This window comes from Mercenaria mercenaria, chromosome 5 (genome assembly GCF_021730395.1).
Source record: "Mercenaria mercenaria strain notata chromosome 5, MADL_Memer_1, whole genome shotgun sequence".
Taxonomy (NCBI): Eukaryota; Metazoa; Mollusca; class Bivalvia; order Venerida; family Veneridae; genus Mercenaria; species Mercenaria mercenaria.
The window spans coordinates 6800435-6809577 of record NC_069365.1 but is presented as its reverse complement, the minus strand read 5'-3'; positions in this window follow the sequence as shown (position 1 = coordinate 6809577).

The following is a 9143-nucleotide window of genomic DNA, read 5'->3' as shown; positions in this document are numbered from 1 at the left end:
TTGCCTAAGTTTTATTAATACATTTTTACAACAAACAAAATAAAACCTCGGAAAGAACGAATTAATTAAAGATAATTCCCTGAACATTGATTCCGACATGTGCTTGATTTACAACTCTTTTTGCTTCACTTAAGTCAATCATTAACATTGAACTAAACAAATGAATTCAAATAACCTAATCTAGCAGATCAGTCCTTGTATACAAAACCAATTTGATTTTTTATAAAAAATGTATACTTTTGCTACGGGGCCAAGCACATTTGCATACTTCGAGACTAAAGTCAGGTAGGTAAAGACAAATATTATGAGGTACTTACATGATACCGTACAAGTTATGTATGATTTGCAGCGAAATCGGACCTTTTATATTGAAATAAAAAATCCTTGAAGGTACCCAGTCTATGTAGATTTTCTCCTCTCTCAAAAACCGGCTTTACAGCATTAATAAGTTGTTAAGCAGGTCACTTTTTCATTAAAACTGATTTTCTTTTTTTTTTTCGAATAAAAATATTATTAAGATTTGCTCAATTCGGTTTATGATCTAACACTTGCCACCACATTTACGCCTCTGATATTTTACATTAAGTAAATGATTTTCAAACAATATTCATTTTATTTATTACACAACACACCATAGGGAACTGGTAGTATTCATATGTGATATTTTCTTTGGCCGATGTTAAACAGCACACCATGAATTTATACTTTGCTTTTGCATCTTAATTAAAACAAAATATGTTTTTGAAAATTGTTTTTATTGGAATACGATCGAGATTAAACGTATCTAAATTTTGGCGTTATTTCTTTCTTATAACCTATAATTACCAATTTCATTTTTTTATTTATATTTTAAAATGTTTCATATGCTATGTCAGAAATTGTCAGTTTGGTTACGGATTCAATTGTTTGTATTGTAAATAAAATCTGAAAAGTAGATCCCTCGGAAGCACCGAGAACAAGGCAAACAGTGAAAATTGCAGACTCGGTTTGATTGAGTCTGTTCATGAGCAGTAATGGAAAATGCAACACTGCCCACGCCCCCTAGCACCGGCTTAAGCAGTATTCAATCTTCAAATCTAAATGTAAGTCGCTTGTGCAGCAAGGATCAGACGTAGGGGCACATATTATGTAATGTAAACGCTCTGTATTTTCAATAACCAACCTCACACATACCAGCTCCTTTCAGTGCTCAAACAATGAGACCGAGACCTTTTCAAAAAGATTAAAGTTTAAAATAATCAAAGTAAGATCAAAAGCTGAGATATGATTATGATTAAATGTAAAAGTCATTTGTAGTCAAAAACATGGAATGGATCGATATTTGAAAGGTAAGGATAAAAACAAACTAATTATAGACTTGGTTTGATCAAGACTGGTTATTAGGAGTAAAGAAATGAGCAAAACTCCTCCAACTCCCTTGCACCGTCTTCACTGAAATTTCTATTTAACATATAAATCGAAAGAATGATCTATAAAATACAACAACATACAATAGAAGATAATGCAGGAAGTGTTTAAGGTCAATATAGCAATTTGATAACATCGTTGTAATACAGGTAGTCAACAATATGTGCATATAAAATAACAGCTCAGCAATAGTAGACTATAACATTTTTCTATATGTTTTAAATATTAAGCTAAGTATAAAGTTTATACACTTGACATACATAGCATCATCGGCAATAAAATACTTCAGCATCAGTTTAATAGGAGTACTATCTATTCGCCTGTCGTTTGTCTTTTTAACTGAATTCGTTTTTGTTTTTAAGCTTGGGCCAATAAAAGCATAAAATCTTTAACATAAACAAATAGACATTACATAGAAAATATTTGATTAATATAAGGCCGAAATTATATATTGAGTGAAAACCGGCCATTTTATTGTATTTCTTAAATGTAAAATTCCTCATTTCTTTAAAGTAATTGAAACCAATCATATTCACCCTCGTTGGACGCCAGTGCTATTTTAACAAAGCGAATGCTGACGCGTTTTCAGCAAAGAGCAATCACGCATCAAAAGTAATTACTACAGAAATAACATCATTTTAACAGAAAATAAATCTTCCACTAAATGTTTCCTGTGGCGAATGTCAAAATACTTTACAGTAATCGAATGTCTAAATGTAATTTATTTTTATTCCCTATAGCCCTTTTAACTCCATCAGCTTCGATGAATTATTTGTTACTGAAGCATATACCTTCCGGAGACTAATATTGATGTACAGGCATGATTGCTTTAGGAAATTCATTTCTTTCTAACGAAAACAATGTTCATGCTACCATCTCTGACTTTCCATTGTTAGTTATTCAGTGTTAAAACGATTTTATCTGTTGATGTCTTTTGCATTTAAATATAAGCTTTGACTTAAAACAACTAACTTTATTTCCTTCATTTTAACGCCACACATTTCATATCTTGTATGCCATTAGGCCGTGCTATGGTTCTAGTACGTCACAGAACGGTAAGGTTTAATCATTTAGAAATCTATTTCTAATCCTAGATGATAATAAATTATGTCACTTCATTAAAGTCTCTTGTCAGTCTTTTTTTACTATCACTTGTATTACAGTGTGCAGAATCTATTCACACGGGTCTTCAATAATTTATGTAACGCACGCTGAATAGTCATTTTAATTAACAAGAAAAAAGTTAGAAAAGATGGCATTGTACAATTAGGTGTTTTTGTGTGAAAATGTTTTTGCAAAAGTTTTAGAAGGTCACTGAAATAGGATGAGATCGCTGTTTACTATGTTGAGACAGCTCAACAACACGAAACATGCCTAGATCTTTGTGTTTGGTCATAACAAGCTTCTAAAATTTCTCTGGACAATATCAGTCATAATAAAAAACGCCAATATAATATAATCTGGAAAGTAGATCCCTCGAAAGCACCGAGAACCATGCAAACAGTGAAAATTGCAGACTCGGTATGATTGAGTCTGTTCATGAGCAGTAATGGAAAATGCAACACTGCCCACGCTCCCTAGCACCGACTTAAGCAGAAGGACCAGAAAATATAACAACACTTAGATGAAGTCGGGGTGACTTTTTACGGCCGCCACACAGCACGTAACACCCGCTGTTGTGAAGTAAATATAATCTGGAAAGTAGATCCCTCGGAAGCACAACATAACGCTGAAATGATGAGGGGTTTCAAATCACAATATACATAAAAACTTAGATAACAAGGTAAATCACAACATGACGCTGACAATAATATAAATATATAGATATTATATAGACATATAAAGATGTTGAAAGAAAACAATGTAATCACAATATCAACAAAAATATTAATGAAAACAAACAAGTAAGAATTATTTTGACAAAGGGTGTGGAAACAAGCAATATTTACTTAATACCCACTCCTACATCCTAACAATTTGATCCGCAATAGCACGTGAATAGATGTACATACCGTCTTCGAAGAGTGTGTGTGTGTGTGTGTGTGTGTGTGTGTGTGTTCGGGTTTAACGTCTTTTTCAACAATTTTTCAGTCATATATTCGTCGTCCTCTTGTACCAGTGAGCACAATGTCCAACTTTATAGTGCTGCCTCACTGGAATATCACGCCGTAGACACGTGGCATGATACCCCACCCAGTCACATTATACTGACACCGGGCTGACCGTTCCTAGCACTATCCTCTTAATGCTGAGCGCAAGCGAGAAAGCTACTAGTACCATTTTTTATGTCTTAGGTATCGGGGATCGAACCCACGACCTCCCGCACTCTAAGCGGACGTCTTCGAAGAGAGACACACTAAGATCAAATAATAATTGCTGACATATCTTCTATTTCGAAATGATGAGGGGCTTCAAATACAGTAGCCTGAACAGCGAAAACTAGGCATTAATATTCCGTAAACAAAATACTAGTTATCTCTGCCTTCTAGACATTTTCTTTTTCATTTCTCTTTTCATTAATATAAGATGACAGGAATTATCTTTTATTGTTAATTTTAGAGACAAATGTTAAAAGTGAATTATAACCTATCCCACGCTAATGGTGAACTGATTTATTGATGTGTTTTTTTTTTTGTATTCAATTTTCCACGCTCATAGAAGTCAAAATTAAAATTGCATGTACATATTTCCGATAAAAATGAAAGACGATAACTTTTAATAAAGCTGAAAGGCGGTATCAACTTTCGAAATCGATTGAATATATAAAATTTATCTTTTTGCTATAGAATATAATAAACAGATACTGTGTAAACACTTCCATTTTATAAGAAACTATGAAATGCCTGTTGCATTCTAGGAGTAATATAATGTACTGCTTTTAACATTTATAACATCGGACATTTTAATAACACTTTGATATATACCCATAGATCATTTTTGAAAAAAAAAAAGAACACTATCTACTCGGTATCATTGTAACACAAACTTTGCATGTTTATGTATATAAACAGTATTTCTTCGTAAATGTAAAAATTGCATCAGTAATAATAAGCACTACCAAACTTAACAGTTGCAATTTTTGAACCAAGGGCTGTTGTACAAGAAAATTAATTGTGAGTGCAGCACTACATACACCTTGTCGTTAGAAACGTTCGATCTAAAGTTAATACGATTGAAGGATGCGCATAGAATATGCTGAGATGTATTTTATGTGTAAGTGCTGACACTTATTCCGGTTAATTGTAAATGTTTAGTTCTGCTCAACCCGGTGCTAGAGGGTGTGGACGGAAGTATCTTTTTCCACTACCGTCAATGAACAGGCACAATGAAACCGGGTCTGCAACATTTTCGTTTTTGTCGTATTGAGCGACCTGTGGAGTTTCCACTTTTTCTATTTTACAAACACGCGTATTAACAACATTATAGAAATAGCATAATTTTCAGTTATTAAAAACCTATCGTATCAGGATACCACAAGTGGTGTGATACGTTTTTATTACTGCCAAGTCAAATAACAACGTGTCGTCTGAACGACAAATTTGGAAAAATATTGCTTGGGATTTGAAAGATATTGCAGACAGTCTATTGATATGAGATGCAAATACAGTAATATTTCATAGAACGAAATGAATTTTAAGTGAAATATGGCTGATCAGCCGCTGTAAAAGTCAAGTACATAGTTTTTGTTCTCTTAAACTTCTGTTATACTTGCACAAGGGTTTAGACTTGCAAATATCTATCTTCTGAGTCATCAAGTTCAGTTATATACATGTTTCGCTTGTCTAAGAAAAATGGATATATATATATATATATATATATAATTCAACGATCTGTAGTAGAGAATTTTGAGCCGTTTATAACGTTTTACGGTATTGCATTTTCTCACAGACATTTATCTTAAAGACACCAGATTCTACTCTGAGACCATTTAATTTCGTTGGCACGAAACATCGTGGTTTTGGCCAAAACAGCTATTTCATGGGGATTTCAATTTCTTAACATAAATTTGCTGCAAATTAGTTTCGAGGATTGACTCAACCATATAATACACTCAAATATGTTGCCTGCGAATATAAATGATTTCACAATATTTATCATTGGTGTCTACAATATTCTATAACATATATTGTAATCAATGTTGCAAAGAACAAAAGCAAAATTAAACAGAAACAGTTGTGTTCAAAGCACAGAGAACATCACAGTCAAAGAATAGAACCGTGTACATATCAATAAGTTCATCATGTGAATATATACAATATACATAGACAGTGTAAAACATAAAGACACAAAAAGGCTATAAAAGGAATACGGTGGGGCATCGCACCGGAACTGTAAGCATTTCAAAATCAAAACAGCTCAAAGTGGTTCTACTAGACTGGTAAGTCGTACATAAGTTATACATAAGTCAATTAATCGAGCCATGTTTCAATACATGATATTACAGGAGTTTCAATTCATATTGAGTTTATTTAAACAGTTTTAACAAAATAACGAAACCCGAGGCTCTGCCGAATTATAAACTTTATTCAATGAGTTTAATTGTAAACAATGTGAAAAAACACTAATGTAATTTTTTGTTCATCACGTTAGCTTTTCTGAAACGTTAAAGTTTCTTCTTTCTTTATCTATTGTAGACAAATAAAATCGATCAACGTGCTCTTTACTTCAAATGATGTCAAGGTTTACACTAGTAAGATAAAAATGTGTAATGGCTTTATTTTATCATAACAACGTCAAACATGTGATAAACGTCATTAAAATGGTTGTAAAACGTATTTAAGCATGTACAAGTGCTTGCACTATAAGGTTAGTGGGTTCAATAATTATATCTCTATTTTTATCTGATCGCAATTTTAGTGTACGTGTTGGTTCTACCCTTTCTGTCCCTTTTAAGCAAGAGCAGGGCGTTCCGCAAGGTTCTATTTTATTTGTTACACGTTTTAGCATTAACATCTATAATATTGTGAAATGTTTGTTCATTATAAGTAAGTAAAGTGTAAGTAAGTTAAGTGTTTGTTTATTTTAGTGTCACCCCTACTGAAAGGGCCAGCCAAGTTGGCTTTTGAGACACCTACATACATGAAAGGCGGTGTGGATCAAGAAGCACATTGATTGTTACCTTTTCTTGTCGTGGATATCTTTGATGCTGGTCTTCTCATGGCGTAGCTCATTTCCTACTATTTTATAGACATGTACAATATATTAAGCAATAGTGGTGAAACATGAGTTATTTCATGGGAATCATTCCTTAATACATAAGCCTGTAGTAACATTTCTTTTTTCACCAATAATTTGAGGAGGTATATGTTTACAAATGGTCGTTTTTGTATGTAATGTCAGGACTACCTTTGTATGAAAGTGTGACTTGTTTTAGTAGTAAACCAAATTTTACGATGTAAACAATGTATTAACTCAGTTAAAATCTTATATAATGTAAAGGTATTCTTTTATGACAGTGCAGATTATCATTGCTAACCAGTCCCCTCATGATCTGATCATGGAGGGTAATTGATGTTTTAAAATATTTTTTATTTTGCGCACTAGTGCCACGATTTACAGTCTTCAGTATCTTATTAAGTCATAACTTTTTATTGCAGTTTTTTTTATAAAAAGGTTAGCAGTGGTAAGCTGATTTTTAAGATAATTTTGTGTAAATATTTGTTTGTAGCTCGTGTCTGTATAATGTCCTAACAAATTAAAGCTCAGTGAGATTACCAGATCTATGACGTTTAGCAATTATGTGATATAAAATATGTTTGGTCTGATCAGAATATTTACTTATCTTACAAAATATCATTGGCTGTGTTAGTTAGTGGTGTGAAAGTCATGTCTCTGGTTTTCCTCATTGATATGCTTTATGATACAAAGTCTCTTATAATTCTATTTCAAGAATGGCCAGTACTATGTATCTTATGTTTTGTAAAATCTTTATGTGCATATGTAATGTATTGGAAGAGACTGAAAGAAATAAATAAATACATTGAACAGCATTACTTCCCGACAATATATGCCGATGATTTTGGATATGTTATCGTTCGATAAATATGCGTACAACTGAACGCCAATTACAGCAGTGTTTGTATAAAGTTCAAACTTGGGCCACTGAAATTGGTGTAAATTGTCCATTTTAAAAACTTAGTGTGTCCACTTTTGTCAATTACGGAAACAACACTATGACCCTGAGCTTTTTCTAGATGGTACAAAAATAATCGTTGTTGATAAAGCAAAGTTTCTTGGTATTACTTTTGATAAAAAGCTTTCTTTTATACCACATATAAAATATTTGAAAGCCGAATGTTTGAAGTTAATTGAATGTTTTAAAGGTTATTACAAATACTGATACGGTATTTTATTACAACTTTATAGAGCTTTGATTAGATTCAAGCTAATTACGGTTGTGTTGTTTATGGTTCAGCAAGAAAATCTTATTTACAAAGGTAAAATACCATCCATAATCAAGGTATTCGCATTGCTCTGGGTGCAATTTAGAACATCGCCTGTTGAAAGCTTATATGTCTAGGCAATCGAACTCCCTCTTTACAAACGTCGAGAAAAACTATCATAGCAATATGCATTGAGAGTGCCTGCAAACAAACCTAATCCTCGTAAAATCAATTTTAAACACAAATATTCGATTCATATGAGACAAAAAACAAATCGAACCAATTAAATTTCGCACAAAACTTTCTATGAATGAAACTGACCATGAATTCGATGATATTAAAGAAAATTCAAATACACCATCATGGACCCTTACTTCCCCTACAGTTCTTTTTGATATGAAAACTGCCTTTATCAAGTCTGAAACGAACCATGAAATAATAGAATCCTAATATAATGAAATCAAAACAAAGGAAAATATCAAACAGAGAATGCCACGCACCAAAAGCGCAGCCTCCTCAAAACGAACCCCACAGCACGCAAACGCGTGCACCACACACACACTCAAAGCTTACACATCAGGACAAAACGAACAACACACACACACACACACACACACACACACACACTCAAAGCCAACACAAGGACAAGACGAACAATAAGCATACACACACGCGCGCACACAAAGTCAACACACAAGGACAAAACGAACAAACAAAGGAACACAGTGGGGCACCGCCTTGGAACGGTCAGTGGCAAAAACAAGTCAACATACAAGGATTATTTCACAATTTACACAGACAGTTCGAAGAATGATTTAAAAGTTGACCGACTGCTGTCAGTCACCTTCATCGATCAAAATTACTAACAATATTTTCAGTCGAGGCAAAAGCTATTAGTATAGCCCTAAGGTCTGTATCAAAATGTTGTGAAGAAAAGTGTTTTATCATTTCCGACTCACTTTCTGTTTTTCAGTCAATTTGTAACCGAAATATGGAAAATCCTTTCATTCAAAATATTTTTCCTCGGTTTCATGCACTCTCTTTCAAAAAGTCTATCATACTTTTTTGGATTTCAAGTCACGTTGGTATTTATGGAAATCATGATGCTGATATTGCTGCATTGAAATCCCTTTCATTATCAGTCTAATTTAAAATTACCATACATTGAATTTAAACCAATTATAAATAAATACATTTGATCTAAATTGCAATGGTCATGGAAAAAATGCTTCGTTCCATGAACTTCTTAATATAAAACCTGTTTTATTTGACTCATAGTTATCTTCTGCAAAAAGAAGACCAATCTGTAATCTGAAAGGTAGACCATGACAAACACCGCTTACTATTAAATAT